The sequence below is a fragment of the Anabrus simplex genome, chromosome 3 (assembly GCF_040414725.1).
Source record: "Anabrus simplex isolate iqAnaSimp1 chromosome 3, ASM4041472v1, whole genome shotgun sequence".
Taxonomy (NCBI): domain Eukaryota; kingdom Metazoa; phylum Arthropoda; class Insecta; order Orthoptera; family Tettigoniidae; genus Anabrus; species Anabrus simplex.
This window is the reverse complement of record NC_090267.1, coordinates 520773539-520789860: the sequence shown is the minus strand read 5'-3', so window position 1 is coordinate 520789860 and position 16322 is coordinate 520773539.

Sequence of the window (16322 nt, the reverse complement as noted above, 5' to 3'; positions counted from 1 at the left end):
AAATACCGTATGTGAATGCATAGTAGAACATTCTACGAAAATAATTCAAAAATGTTAATTAATTTTAATTATAAAAATTAAAATGCTGATATAATTGAAAGGGCACACATGTGACCTGCTTCCTAGCGTGAAATCTGTAGTATTTCCAAATTTCACAGATGCCTTGCCTAAAGGGCTTGGCATTCCTCCATCACGAATCCTAGTGTGCTTTATGACCACCCGACAACTACCTTTTGTGGTGTGAGTTCTCATTTACTGGTTTCAGGTCATTGTAACCTAGTTTATATTTGAATGAAATGCAGTTTTTATCTCGGTTGAACGACATCGTTACATATTTCTCTAGGTTTAAATATAGTCTTCCAGTGTAGTTAAGTCAGCCTGAAGAAGTTAATGGTGGCAATCAAGTCGTCGGCGAGTAAGAGGCAGTTCAGGTGGGTCATTGATCAGTGCGAGAAACATCGTGGTATTCGCTGTATGAGGCACACTGCTTTCTATCTCTTACGTACGAGCTGAAGAGACATAGTTGCGGGTATGATAATCCTATCATATTTAATATTTTAGGAGCAAGGTCTTTCCGAAGCCAATAAATATTGCATCCATCTGGCCACCTCTATCAAGTTATGCGGATGTTGATTGCGTAATATTTACGAGATTTGTTACTGTACACCGTCCATGTTGGTGTTCTGATATTGAAGGTCTGGTATAGACTGTGAGTCTATGACGTGATGTAAATGTGAAGACCTTATCTATACCTGGTCGGTAGTTTTTTATTAACATCGGATTACCCGATTTAAGGACAGTTTCCATACTGAGGGAAGAGTTATGAATGTTGGCTCCCATTTTGCGCAGAATACACAGAATATCATGCTCACCGGCTGCTTACTGAAGGACTTCCTCCTTCAAGTTCGATGTTATCAACTTCTCTGCATTGTAATGACTGCGTTGTGCTTTGAGCATTACCCTTAGTGTCTGGGTTCAATTCCAGTGTTCATATGGCACTGTTTTGTTGGTGGTTCTTCCGTTGGATGGAGACGTTAAGCCCTGAGCATACCTCTTGGTGTGTGTCAACACCAGTTTTTATATTCTCATTCCCAGACATACAGAGCGCCCATGGGCCTTAACTAGAAGCAAACTTGCACAAGGACATATGACATCACTAAATGCAAGTAAATTCCATGTATCATCTGCTTATTTTTCCCGTTCTCTTTCCTTCCTTACAGTGACGTTTCTAGTTTTCATGAAATTTCTTGTTATGTAATTAATGTTTTCAGTGTATTTGTTAGGAACTTTCCAAAGTTGCGTGCTCGTCAGCGCGAGGTGTAGTGTTTTATATTCCGCGTGTGTTTTCTTAGGGTACGTACACAGATAAAGCGAAGCGCCGAGTTGTGGACACAAGGGAGGGGGGTTAAAGCTGATAAACCCTGCCCAGCTCGTCTGAGGGAGGACAGACGCGCAAGGCAGCAATTGACGCTCATCTCATAAGACCTAATGCAACTTTAGGTCACAGAAACCCATACAAGATTTGGGATGACAGAAGGAATAAGGAAGGCAGCGGCCATTTCATTAAGGTACAGCTGTGATGGCTACATGAAGCCATCTTCAGGGTTAGAGGAACCCATCACCTCCCCATTGGATTCTCACACGGGACGGCGTGGACAACTTCCTCCGTCATTATTATTATTGTTTGTTGTTGTTTGAGTCATCAGTCCACAGACTGGTTTGATGCAGCTCTCCATGCCACCCTATCATGTGCTAACCTTTCAGTTTCTACATAACTGCTGCATCCTACATGTGCTCTAAATATAATCTGCGTGTCATATTCTGGTCTGTCCCTACCGTTCTTGTTACCTACACTTCCCTTGAAAACCAAATGAACAAGTCCTGGGTATCTTAAGATGCGTCCTATCATTTTATCTCTTTTTCTGGTCAAATTTAGCCAAATCGATCTCCTCTCACCAATTCGATTCAGTATCTCTTCACTCGTGATTCTACCTATCCATCTCACCTTCAGCATTCTTCTGATACACCATATATCTTTTTTTTTTGAGCTAGTTATCGTCCATATTTCACTTCCATACAATGCCACACTTCAAACAAAAGTTTTCAAAAACATTTTTCTAATTCCTATGTCAATGTTCGAAGTGAGAAAATTTCTTTTGTTAAAAAAGCTCTTCCTTGCTTGTGCTACTCTGCATTTCTGCCATCGTTAGTTATTGTACTACCCAAGTAACAATATTTCATTTCCTAATCTAATATTTCCTGCATCACTTGACTTCGTACGATTGCACTCCATTACTTTTGTTTTGGACTTATTTATTTTCACCTTGCACTCCTCAGCCATGACTCCGTCCATACCATTCAGCAACTTCTCCAGATCTCCTGCAGTATCAGATAAAATAACAATACCATCGTCAAATCTCATGGTTTTGATTTCTTCTCCTTGGATTGTGATTCCCTTCCCAAATTCTTCTTTGATTTCCTCTAGTGCCTGTTCTATGTAAACATTGAAAAAGAGGGGGGACAAACTGCAGCCTAGCCCTACCCCTTTCTGGATTGCTGCATCTTTTACAAAGCCCTCAATTCTTATCCCCGCAGGCTGATTTTGTATAGATTGTAGATAATTCTCCTTTCTTGATCCCGATCAACTAGCTTGGACCAGTCAGCATTATCCAATGCCTTTTCTAGATCTACGAACGGCATGTATGTAGGCTTGCCTTTCTTAATTCGATCATCTAAGATCAGACGTAAAGTCAGGATTGCTTCACGTGTTCCTACATTTCTTCTGATGCCAAATTGATCTTCTCCCAACTCAACTAGTCTTTCCATTCTTCTGTAAATAATACGTGTTATCATTTTGCAGGCGTGAGGTACTAAACTAATGGTGCGGTAGTTTCCACAGTTGTCAGCAATGGCTTTCTTGGGAATAGGTAAATTGGATGGCACTTCTCCTCTCTCATACATCTTGCACACTGAATGGAATAACTTCGCTATGCTGGTTTCTCCTAAAGCAGTCAGTAATTGAGAGGGAATGTCACTAACCCAAGGTGCTTTGTTGCTATTTAAGTCTCTCATACCCTGTCGAATTCTGACCTCAAAATTGGGTCACCCATTTTATCCGCATCAACAGCCTCTTCTTGTTCCAGAACCATGTTATCTACGTCCTTATCTTGATACAAGTGTTGGATATGTTCCTGCCATTTTTCTTCCTTGTCTTCTTTGCCTAGAAGTGGTTTCCGATCTGAATTCTTAATATTCATACACTTGGCTTTCCGTTCTCCAAAGGTTTGCTCGATTTTACAATATGCAGCATCTACTTTTCCTAGGACTAAACAACTTTCAACATCTTTGCACTTCATTCTTTAATTGCCTGTATTCTGTTCTGCCCTCTTCATGTCTAGCATTGTTGTATTTTCGTTGTTCAGGTCTAGTATCCTTTTGATTTATCCATTGATTCTTTGTTGATGTTTCCTTTCTTCTTAACATCTCTTCAGCATCCCTTCTGACCTCATTCTTCATTCTTCATCTACTGTGTTTCCTTCAGCGTTTCAATTTAGTCCTTGTACAACATATTCCTTGAAACAATCCTTCACACTGTTTTCTTTCAACTTGTCTAGATCCCATCTCACTGGATTCGTTCCATTCTTCAATTTATTCAACTTCAGATGGCATTTCATGACCAACAAGTTGTGGTCAGAGTCCACGTCTGCTCCTGGGAAAGTTTTGCAATCCGACACCTGGTTTCTGAATCTTTGGTTGACCATAATGAAGACTATTTGATACCCTCCCGTGTTTCCAGGTCTGATTGCTGCAGAATTCAACCAGCCGACTTCCTGTTTCGTTTCTTTGTCCCAGTCCGAATTCTTCCACTGTATTACCTTCTCTTCCTTGGCCTACCACTGCATTCCGGTCTCCCATCACAATTAGATTCACGTCAACTTTTACATATTGTATTACATCTTCTATCTCTTCATATATTCTTTTCATTTCCTCATGATATGCTGAACAAGTAGGCATATAGACCTGCACTATTGTGGTGGGCATTGGCTTCGTGTCTATCTTGACATTATTATTATTATTATTATTATTATTATTATTATTATTATTATTATTATTATTATTATTATTATTATTATTATATATTATTCGTTGGTGTCATCCACGACCACATTAAGTATCGTTACATTTAGGAGTTTGCTTCGCTTTCTTTTGAGCCCAGAATTCCCTCATTCTCTGTGAGTGGGCCCCAGCTTGCGTTCCTCTGTCCAGGTGTACCTTCTCTTCTTTTTCGTTCCTTGTTTCGGTTTAGCCCGTTCTTCAGTACTTTTTTGCGGAAGAGATCTCTATTGAAGACGTCTTCGGGTTTCATGTGTAGCATTTGGAGGTCTTCTTTGGTGTTCATAAACCAGGGCATTGTGGTTTTGGGTTTGGAGTAAAAAAGTGAAACATCTGTTTAGTCAGCATTCGTTTGAGATGACCATAATGTCGTGTCCGTCTCTTAAGGATTGTTCCTGTAATTTTCTCTATTTTACTGTACACTTATTTTTAGGACTTTTTTATAATGGGTTCCATTCTTGTAATTGGATCCCATGATACTTCTGATGATTTTGGGCTCTTTTTCTCCAGTTCTTCGAGGAGTCATTTATTAGCATTTAGGGATACATAACTACTGGCTTCAGAACAGTTTCATAATGATCTAGTTTAGTATTTTGGGACAGGAATTTCTTGTTGTAGATTGAGCGCGACGTTTGATAGCCTATTTCAAGTTTGTATACTCGATCCTTAAGTTCAGTTTTCATTATGATCTCACCCGGACACTTAAAGTTTTCTACTCGGTTGATCTTCGGGTATTTTGTCTGAAGTTTTGCTCTGGAATCTTCGGTTTTTTCGCAAGATATCTACAAGCCAGTTTGTTCAGCGATTTCTTTTAGAAGGTCGGTTTGGATGCTAGCAGTTTCTACATCATTTGACAGAATGGTGATGTCATGAGCAAACGCTAGACAGTTGATCATGAACCCCTTAGAATTTTTTCCCATCCTCAGAGGACTATAATCAGCTTCTAATAATTTTGTTCACCAGGTCCTAAATGATCTTTCCGAGCACGCAGTTGAAAAGCATCGCAGAGAGCCCATCACCTTGTCTGACTCCTCGAAGGAATCTGATAGGCATCCTAGGAACTTTACTTTGGAGTTTTTGTCAGTCAGGGTGGCTCTAATTAATGCCAGCAGATTCAGGTCAGTTTGAGGATGTTTAGCAGAACTTGGCGGTCTATCGAATACTAGGCCTTCTTAAAGTCCACAAAGAATGACACGCACTGACGATCGTTCAGCAGTTTGATGCTCGAGAAATGTGTACGTTACTGGTGGCAGGGATAGTTGATGTTTTTCAGGATCGATTCTTCTTTCTTCGTTATGTCCATTCAAAAAGCGCCTTTCAAGTTGTTCGCTCGTTTTCGCCTTGTGATCCTGCCAAAATTTCTTCATGAATGTAGTGTTGCATGTTCTGTTCAGTTTATTTTCACCTTCCTTGAGTTGATTATTTTAATAATCTTTTGGTAGTCTGTCACTGCCCATTCTGTAGATATGACCATAGAATTTCAGACGTCTCTTGTGACGGCATCAGTGAAACAGTCAGTCAATGAGTACAGGTTTTCTATTCTCCTCTTAAGCCACATTCTATTTTCTCTCGTTGGACCGTCAATTTTCCGGAGAGTTTTCATTTCTTGTTTTTCAATTTCTATAATTGTAGAGTGAACTCCAAGAGATACGGTTACTGAGGGGTATAGAGCTTCCGGAAAAACAACTGTCTTGTAATGTGGCAATTTTGCATTGCGCGATATTATTATTATTATTATTATTATTATTATTATTATTATTATTATTATTATTATTATTATTATTATTGAAAAAGTTTGTATGTGGTAAGAAACTTGAAAAAATGTACTTTATTACACAGTGAACAATGGGAGAATGTGTATAAATACTCTTTACGGGCGTCATATTGTGGCAGTTGTTAGTTTGCTGTTGCAGCGAACAATGAAAACGTCCTTGAAGTTTTCTGTCACAAACAGATGTTGTTGTCCCAAACAACACGTGTAACCGCTCAACGTCACAAGATGTGCTTATCACATCATCAAGGAGGTAACACTGACTGACAATCCGTAGTTTCACATCTTTTCTGTTCAATAGCTTATTCTCACCTTCCAACTACTGTATGTTCCCCGTAGGTTGAACCACCAGAGTTCAACAAATAAGTTATTGTTGGGGCTTCCAACAGCAGCATTTTCCTGTCCGCTTCATGGCACAAAGTACGTGCCAGCTGTGAGTAAACCAGATATTACACAAGTTACGTGAATCATGTTTGGAAGCTTACAGAAAGGGTTTCCTCTGCCTTTATATTATACAGAGCAGCATCTATATACGAGAGTACAACTTTATGAAATTTGATCCAATTCGCCCACAACTTCATTGAATAATGGAGCTAACGTTCCACGCCACTAGAAACTACCGCTAGGACTACTTCATTTTTTGTAGTGCCCCTTCTACTTCCTAGTGCTTGTTGGTAACATTCAGGTGTTGCCGGTAATGTTGATACTTATGGTCTTTAAAATGTGCATATTTGTCAAGAAACTTTCAAATATTTGGACTTTTCAGTTTATATAAGGGGATATCGGACGTAAAATCCTCATAATGTTCAGAACTTTTGCAAAATGCGTCCATCACGATGCAATACATTCACAGTATTTGGAATAAATACAAACATGTTACACTAAACATTTTGAAAATATGTATTATATAAGAATCCAATTCTTTATTATGATTATTATTATTATTATTATTATTATTATTATTATTATTATTATTATTATTATTATTATTATTATTATTATTACGGGTTTACCCGCGGACCAGAAAGAGGTGAAAGAAGGTGCGCGCTTGAATGGGTCTAACTAAAATATCAAGAATTGAATTTAAAACTTAAAATGAAGGTTATATTTTCAGAACTTCAAACTTAACCATTTTTAATGACAATATTACAGGGACAACTAGCAATCATTAAACAAGATTGGGAAAAATCCAAGATTCAGAACCTTAACACTTTGGGCCTTAAGCCCCCAGTTTTACAATTCTTGAGCTCCCAGCTCAAATTTTCAATTCAAAAAAGAACAACTTTAGTAAAGGGCAGAAATCCCCCAAATCAAGAGCACTTGCTCCTAAAATTACAATATTTAGCCTTCCAGAGGCACTCTTCACAATTACAAAACTAGAAAAAGAGCTAACAGGCTCTCCGTTTCTTTCAGCCTCCTCGAGGCAACTTCAAAAATCTTACACTCTCTGGCCTTCCATGGTCCAACTTACAATTTGAAACAGGGGTATCTCGTACCCAACCTCTAGGGCCTTTGCGGAAAAGAACAGGTTAAGTAAATGGCCCGAAACACAAACTGAATGGAGGCGTATACTTGCACTCCTAGATATGAACACTAAAACAACCTAGGGGGCTCTAGGCCGATGAAACAGGGGCTATTCCCAAACTACTGAGGTGACTCGTATAGGATTTACTTTAACCCATTACGCAAGGAAAAACAGTTACAACGTAGTCACCTCAAACCAAGATGATGGGGAGCTCGAGAGGGTACATCACTCTCTATCCCCGATTTAAAGTCAAAACTTTGTGAAATTTTTACATTAGCCGAAGAAGATTTACATTTTAGAAAAGTTTGTTACATAACAACAGAGTCGGACCTTTCACTCGGGTTAAACTGCGGAGGTAGCAAGAAAGAAAGAAGTTATGTGGCCATTACCTTGTAGATGTTCTGATGACCGATGAAAGAGGCCGGCCGCCTCCTGCTTTGACACACACACTCAGTAAGATGACGATCAATTGGCCAAGAAACGTGAAAAGCCGCAGTTTATAAACCCTCAGGGAAGGTTCAAGACTAAACCAGCCACGCCCTCTCCATTTTATTGGTTAAATTCAAAAGTAACACTCAAAATCGAACAAGAATCCTGTATTAGGTGGAAAATTAATTACATAAATTATTGATTGGCTAGATTCAATACTGGCGGAAAGAAAAAGGGAATATTGCCAACCAAAAAATAAATGAACAACAATCAGTTACAAAAACCTCGAAATACAAAACTTCTTTAAATTATGAGTTCTTTCACTTTGCACCAGGGTGCATGATCATAATTTTTTAGTGGTGCCATCTGTGGAAATATGTCCAAACTTCTTGATGAATGGCAAACAACACAAGGAGAAATTCACTCAGGTTAGGCAACTGCACAATAACAAAATTACATAATATTTCTGTGGTGGCATCTTTTGAGTAAAGTTCTAAGTTGATGTAGTTTCAGTTTCACTGTTTTACCAATAGAGGAGTTCATTTAGGCGCAGAGTTTGAATGCGCGGCTCTGGGGTGTACCTCCCGGTACGATTATTATTATTATTATTATTATTATTATTATTATTATTATTATTATTATTATTATTATTATTATTATTATTATTATTATGGGTCGAACTACCAAATCAAAGTTAATTTAAAACTGTAACAAGGTTATATTTTTCTCTCTTTTTTAAAAAAAAACACAACAAGTAACAAGGTAACAAAACGAGTCTAGGAAAGACAAGATTGGTGGTATAAACAGAACTTGGGCTCCAAGCCCTCACTTTACACTTCCTGAGCTACCGCTCAACCTAATAACCTTACTTAAGGGCAGAAATCCCCTAATGCCTGGAGCACATGCACCCAAAATTTCAATATCAAGCCTCCCGGAGGCTCCTTTATAACACTTGAAAAGAGCTGAAACGCTCTCAGTTTTTCAAGTCTCTTAAAGGCAATACCAGACTTTACAATTAATTGTCATCAAGGCACAACTTACAAAAATGACACGGGGGTATCTTGTACCCAACCTACTGGGCCTTAGCAGAAAAAGAACAGGTTAAGTAAATGGCCCGAAATACCAAAATGAATAGAGGCGTGTACTTGCACTCCTAAATACTCATTCTAAAACCTAAAAGGCAATAGGCGGATGACACAGGGGCTATTCTCAAACTATGGAGGTGACTCCTATAAGAATAATTTAAGACATTACAGAAAGGAAGAAAACCAGTTACGAAACGTAGTCACCTCAAACCAATATGAAGGGGAGCTGGAGAGGGTACAGCACCCTCTATCCCCGATTTACAGTTAAAGATTTTATGAAGTATCACATAAGCCGGCAAAAATTTACATATTTAGAAAAGTAGGTTACATGGAAAAGTTTCGGACCTATCCCTCGGGTTAAACTGCGAAGCTAGCAAACGGTGAAGATGTTAAGTGGCCATACCTTGTCGAAGTACGGCTGCCTCATGAAAGAGACACCTCCCGCCTCCTGCTTCACATACACACACCTAGTTAGATGTTGATCAAGTGGCCAAGAGACGTGAAAATCCGCAGTTTATAAACCCTCGGGGAAGGTTCGAGACATTTTCTGAATAATCAAGACACACCTACGGCGTTTTATTGGTTAACATCAAAAGTTACACTCAAAATCGAAGAAGAAATACGTGATAGGCCGAAAATTAATTACAGAAATTAGGGATAGGTTGAATTAAAAACTGGTGGAAAGAAAAGGTAAATATTGTCAACCCAAAGACGAATGAACAAAATTTAGTAAAGAAAAACTTATGAATACAAAATTTCTTCAAAAAAGGTTCTTTCACTTCGTACCAGGGTGCATGATCATAGTTTCTGTAGTGACATCTATGAGAGAATGTCCACACTTCTTGATCAATGGTAAACAAAACAAGTTGAAATTCACACAGTACTGGCAACTTCATAATCACAAAATTACGGTAGTGACATCTTCTGAGGAAAAGTTTAAGTAGGTCTAGTTCCAAGTTCAGTATTTCTCCTGTAGAGGAGTTCTAATTGGCGCAAGATTTAAATGTGCGGCGTGGAGGCGTACCTCCCGGTACAATTATTATTATTATTATTATTATTATTATTATTATTATTATTATTATTATTATTATTATTATTATTATTATTATGTTATTATGTTACAACTACTGAACTAGGGGGAACGTATAGAACGCGCCAGCACCGTTATCGCCTGTTAATCTTGTGGTAGGGTGGTGGAGTAACTTGTCAATCATATTACTAGAAGGCGGAGCTTACCAACACTAAATCGTGGACTTCCTTCTGAAACAATAAGCACCACATCCGTCACCAGCACTTCAGCGCGGATTGAACTGGTTATGCTGGGAAAAGAAGGAGAATACACGAAAGGGAACCTGAGGGGTGACTTGAGCCACTTGCTCACCAGAGTTTTCAACATCACAGTGCAGGGTGTCGAGTTCTACAAGATCAAACGTGACCTGAATAGCATCGCTAATCTTTGATATAAAACCAATTAACTTGAAAGGCTCTTATGACGACTTAACTCCGAAGATTTGAAAAGCCGTTTTGTTTTCCAAAGTCCACACTGACTTGTTCTCCTTCTCCGAACGCAGACGTTGGCCCTCACAAAGCACCCCACATGAGGAGTTGTTCGCTGTTGTCCAGTCTTTGATGTTTCGGAGTCAAGTTTCTCGCTTGCCTTGACCGAGCAAGGACCGCGCGGCTGTTGGCAGCCCTGAAGATGGTTTTCTGTGGTTTCCAGTTTTCGCACGAGGCAACCTTAATTAAGACCACTTTCCACTCCTAGCCGTTTCTTGTCCCATCCTCCCCATAAGACCTATCTGTGTCGGCGCGAAGTAAAACAAATTCTTGAAAATAAAATAATAATATTATACCTTTCCTTGTAATATGAGGTGTAAAACACGGCCTAAATAAGCTCACGCTCTCCTTAACATTTATTAATTGGCAACAAAATATGTGCAGGCTATTCTGAGCATTCCCTTACATAGCCACATTTCAAAGGCCTCTGATATGTTCTTGCACGAAGCTCTGACAGTCGAGGTCTGTACTGCATAAAGCAGTGTTCACGACATGTAACATGTTAACGGCTTCTGCCTGAGTTTGAGGTTTAGGTTATCATCACAAAAGAATGACCTCATCTTTTCGAAGGATTCTCTGGAAACCTCAATACCTCTTTCCCAGGTTCCAGATTGTCTGTTATGTGAACTGAGCTTGGTGCAGGGCTACATACCAATGTGCTTGCGTCCTCCATCAAACTTCATATTATAAGTCATTCCATCTATTAAATAATTACGCTATTCGTTTTAAAACATCCTTTTTATTTTTAAAATTAGTACTTCGAACCAACAAAATTAAAAGTAGGACAGAATTTCAAAGAAACGTGCAACTATAACAGTTTTCTCGCCTACAAGTTTGTCAGGTAACAGGTCGTGTTCAGTAGATAAGCTCATGCCGAACAAAAATCGCCAACCGGACAGTAATGAGACCCGAACCGACAACCCCCGAGCTAAGGCTAGCACACCTTAAGAGTTTGGGGTCACTTCCTCTGTGGTACGCTTTACTTCGCGTCGACTCTGTAGGTCTTATGGCGACGATACTATAGCAGTAGGAAGGAATCGGCCGTAGCCTTAATTAAGATACAGCCTCAACATTTGCCTGATGTGAAAATGGGAATCCACGGGAAACCACGTTCGTGAATGTGCGCAACAGCATGGAAGAAATCATGCATGGCCCTATCCGATTGAAGGTCGCTGGGGTGTAGTGCATTTCGTTGCTCGAACGAACTTACCCGAATATTCACGAGTTTTACGAAAGGCTGTTGATCCAATATCGAGGCTGTCTAACATAATGCCTCACCACGAAGTGTCTGCCCATGTGTGGCTTATAGAGCTTGTAGCAGAGGGTCAAATGACGGCGCTATGGGGTTCCTGTTACGACAATTATAAAGTAGATTCGGCAGAATCGTGAAACAGGAAACTCCAGTAGGCCCGTCGGTGGTGGATTGTGGCGCGTTCCAACGCCAGCCCAGGGTTACTGTTCAGCGACGTCTGTGTCCACTATCGCAAGTAGGAACAATGCATTTCCTTGCTGCGAACGATGGGCCGGTACGAGTCCCAGTGCATCATGGAGTCTTCTGGGTGGATGCTTCACGGGGACTGTTGAACACACATCAGTGATTCACATCACTGTTATGTGGAACTTTGCGGCTATATTCGGAGCGTGTATTGTGTTGACGACAAGTACTGGTACTGGGCAAATCTCTCGGCTACGTGGAGTTCTGCATGTGTAGATCTCCTAACCAGTTTATTAGTTGCGTCAACGATTACAGCAGTACAGTTATAGAATATTTGAGGAACTAAAGTTTTGAAAAGCCTGACATCCACATTTAATGGTCATATCTTTCGGTGGTATTTCAAAAGATGTAGTGAGCCATATACTCTGGAATTCTGGTATCATAGACACTGAGTGACGAGATAACTAAATTATTTTGTCATGTTTATTAATTACGATTGTCTTGTCTTGGAGGGATTTGTTAAGAGTTTTCACAAGCATGATGATATATTTTGTAGGTCAGTTTTCATTCTATCAATTGCTCAGCTAAAGTCTTCCAGTTTTGAGTGATTGTATATTTGAACGTCATCAGCATTCAAATGTCATTAGCAATATTTCAGTTGAGTTGATGGTCGTTGTGATACTTCTGCTTGTTCATTGCCCATTCATTATAACTACTGAGCTAAGCGTTGTGAAGTAGTCTGATTCATATAAAGGGATTTCAGTTCGGCCAGCAACATAACTACACTTATCGTGGACTGCTATAATCAAGGAGAGCAATGTTCACTCATCCCGTATCGAATGTAATATGGTCGTGCTGTGGTGGGTTCTGTTGCGGGCTGTAAGGAGTGAAACAAGGATTATTGCTTAAGATTCACGCTTGGTTGCCGGAGGATTATTCATTCGAAGGGTTTCGAGAGTCACATCGGCCCATAGTTTGATAAGTGAACAGCTGGGGATTTTTTCTACGAGATTTATGATGGATATCCTAGTATACTGCACAGAACTGATGGTGAGATCATCAACTGCACTGGCATCTTATTTTACCGAAAGTAGTTCACGCTTCACATCAGTTTCAGTAACAGGAAGAAATTTTAACATCCGTCTACTTGGCGGCGGCTGGATCAGTAATTTGTTTATGGTATGAGTTGTTCCTGCTTAATATTAACGTCAGATAAATGTGACCAGGTTGAGTTTTCCCTGTTCCCATTTCTTCCTGCATTTAATTTATTTATGTATTTGTTTATTTATTTGTTTATTTATGTATTTATTTATTTATTTAATTATTGTTCGCTACAGGATGCCCAATCCCAATTACAGTGGCAAATGTTTCAATGTGTTCTTTAAGTGTTTCGAATCAGTCTAATAACATAATATCTGAAATATTCTAGTATTATACTTACAAAGGAGAGAGGTGCAGTATTTCAAATCTAAACTAAGTTAATCTTTACAAGAAAGAGTAAAATAAAAAACCTCGTAATTTCATATCTACACTATTATTTTCTTCTACTTACGTTATAAGTTATAATGCAGAGTGTTCAGCCTGTAGAGTGGGGCATTTAGTGAACGGTTGTTCTGACATTTTACATTTGTCCTCGCTCGTGGAAGCTCAACAGGTCAGGGATGTCAATAATAGAATCTTCATGTCATCCTTTTGCCTCCTGAGGTCCAAGCTTTCCATTTCAAAATTAAGGAGAAGTTTGCTGTATGCTATATGTAGATAATTACCGGTTTTTTGAAATGTAAGTATTACGGTATAGGCTACTTGTTGTGTTGGAAAAAAATATTTCGGATTATTAATTTAATTTTGATCCCGATACTGTTCAAGAACATCAGAGAAACTGGTGTGCAACTCAATGCGCTTCCCATCGTCAGGTCGGGACATTGTAACTCTACGTTCGGGGCACGCTTCTACAAGTAAGAGGGAATTACAGAAGTTTCATATCATCGTCGTTCATGTTAAACATGTCCTTCCAAGGGGAATTTGAAGGGTCGAATCTAAAGTCACTCCTATTTATATGTTTAATGACCGTAAACGTGATATGTTTCGTTTTATACGTCACTACTTTAAGAGAATGTCGAAGGTAAATGAAGTCAAATCTATGGATGAGGAATCTCATTTTGTAACAGTATTCTATGAGAATTATTGGTAACCATTATATTAAGGACGAGTGGTAGCATAAGGCGGTTCGGACAGAGTGGTTAGTTGGTAGCAGTTGCAATACTGCCATGTTACACAAGTGATGAAGTTTGATTTGTGATTTATTAACTAACTGATAATTACACCAGTTCACGCTCTCTCTGTTTACTCACACTAGTTATTCACTCTATCACACTGCACCACAACTATCACTACGACAGTTCACACTTACACGCATTGTACATTACAACTCTGTACGTGGCAACAATATAAGCTGCACTCTCCTGCTCTACAGCAGCACTGACTCTGTGACTGAAGCTCGTCCGCCCTTCCTTAAATACGGAGATTTGTGATACTTCGTGAGAGTAGATGCCCGTGGACTCCTCTGGAATACGAAAGATTCTTTCTCACACCGCTGGGAGGCCTGGAGTGAGGTGAAGTGCAGAGGGGGCTGGCTGGCGTTGTGCGCCTGACTCCTACCTGACTGGTAGTTGCAGCGGCGAGCGGGCGGTGACGTCACCAACTTGCACCTCCAAAGGTTTTGCAATAAAAGGGCCGACACCATCAAAATATTTAGCGCTTGCTTGGCGCCACTTGCCGGCTGTAATATGTCACTATTGAAGCGTGAGAGTATTAATATATGTTCGTAAGTTGGTAATAGCGGTTCAAGGTCAGTCAGAAAGGTTACAGTTATCCTACGAGGCTGTAGTAAGACCCCAGTTAGGGGTATTGGACGCACCCCAGACTATTTGATGTGAGAACTGGAAAAGAACCAACAGAAATCAGTACGATTTTTTCTGTGTGATTTCCCAAGAAGGAGTAGTGTTTCGAGAATTTTGCAAACTTTGGGCTGGAAAGACTTGAGAGTAAGGAGGCGAGCTACTCGACAATGCGGTATGTTCCGAGCTGTCAGTGGAGAGTTGGCGTGGGATGACATAAGTAGAAGAATAAGCTTGAGTGGAGATTTTAAATTAGGTTGAAGACAAAGTTGGAATTTAGGACAAACTGGGGCGGATATAAGAGGAGGAGTAAGGCACTGGAATACATCAGCGAGGGATATCTTCGACAAATGTCCAAGTTATTTGAAAACGTTTATCGAAACACTCTGCCACCTGGGCCTTGAATGCAGCTCATTGATGATTGATTGATTGATTGAACGAGATATCGAATGAGCCAAGGTTACTAGTACTCCATACGACCGGTACCGAAGTAGCTTTGGTTATATTTAATTCCGTTATGAAGAAACTAGAGCCCATCTCTGATGATGAGAAATGTGTATCATTCGCTTCATTATTAAATCAAGAAATGTGCAAAATTGTTAATAGCTCGAACTGTTTGTTTGTGACGTATGTCGTTTTAAATTAACGTCTTTGGCGGAGGTGATCTCGCGGATCGTTCGTCAGTTCGTAATGGCTGCTGTTTCTTGTGAATCTAACAGCCCAGTTCGCAAAAAGAAATTAGTAAACAAGTGTCGATACTCGCAACTAATAGCGATCAATTTTCCCCCGCTGCAGTGAATGATGAATAAGGCTGGAAGAAACCCACGAAATGACTGTGGTTTATTTTTCAAACCTGAGAATTCAAACAGTGAATCCAGCCCAAAAAGTGAAAGGTGTTCTTTGCTTATGTTGGTAGCGACTGGGGTTACAGAAAGACAACGGAGAACGCAGGCAATTCCAAGTTATTTTCTTTGCACTTCAAATAATATTGGGAAATATGATTAATTCACTATGAACTTGTGGATGTTGTGTATGTTGACATAAAAAAGCGGACTGAGGTGCAGCTAATTAGCTCAGGTCTGCTTCTAATTGTATTATGTCTTACAAGCGTTTCTCTGTCGTAATCAATTGCTCCCTTCAGTGACAGACCTTCCCTCCATACCATTCCTTCATTTTTTATTTGGTTTAATTAACTCGTTAAACATAATACAATTTTTAATCAGTCATCCAATAAACCGAATCTCCTTTCAGTATTAATGAAGTGAGCTGTTGTTGGAGTGACTACGTTCTTCATTCGCTTTATCATACATAAGTAAAGATTCAGTTCTCATGAGAAGGCGCACGAAACCTCCGGCCTTGTTGTTGTCATGACGCAGGGCTATTGATTGAAACCTGCGAGGAGGTAATTAATAGCTACCTCTTGCTATTTGTGGAGCCGAGACAAGATATCAAAGAACAGGAGAAAGTTCAAAGCAGCTACGATCAAATTATTAACTAAAACATGTTGCTG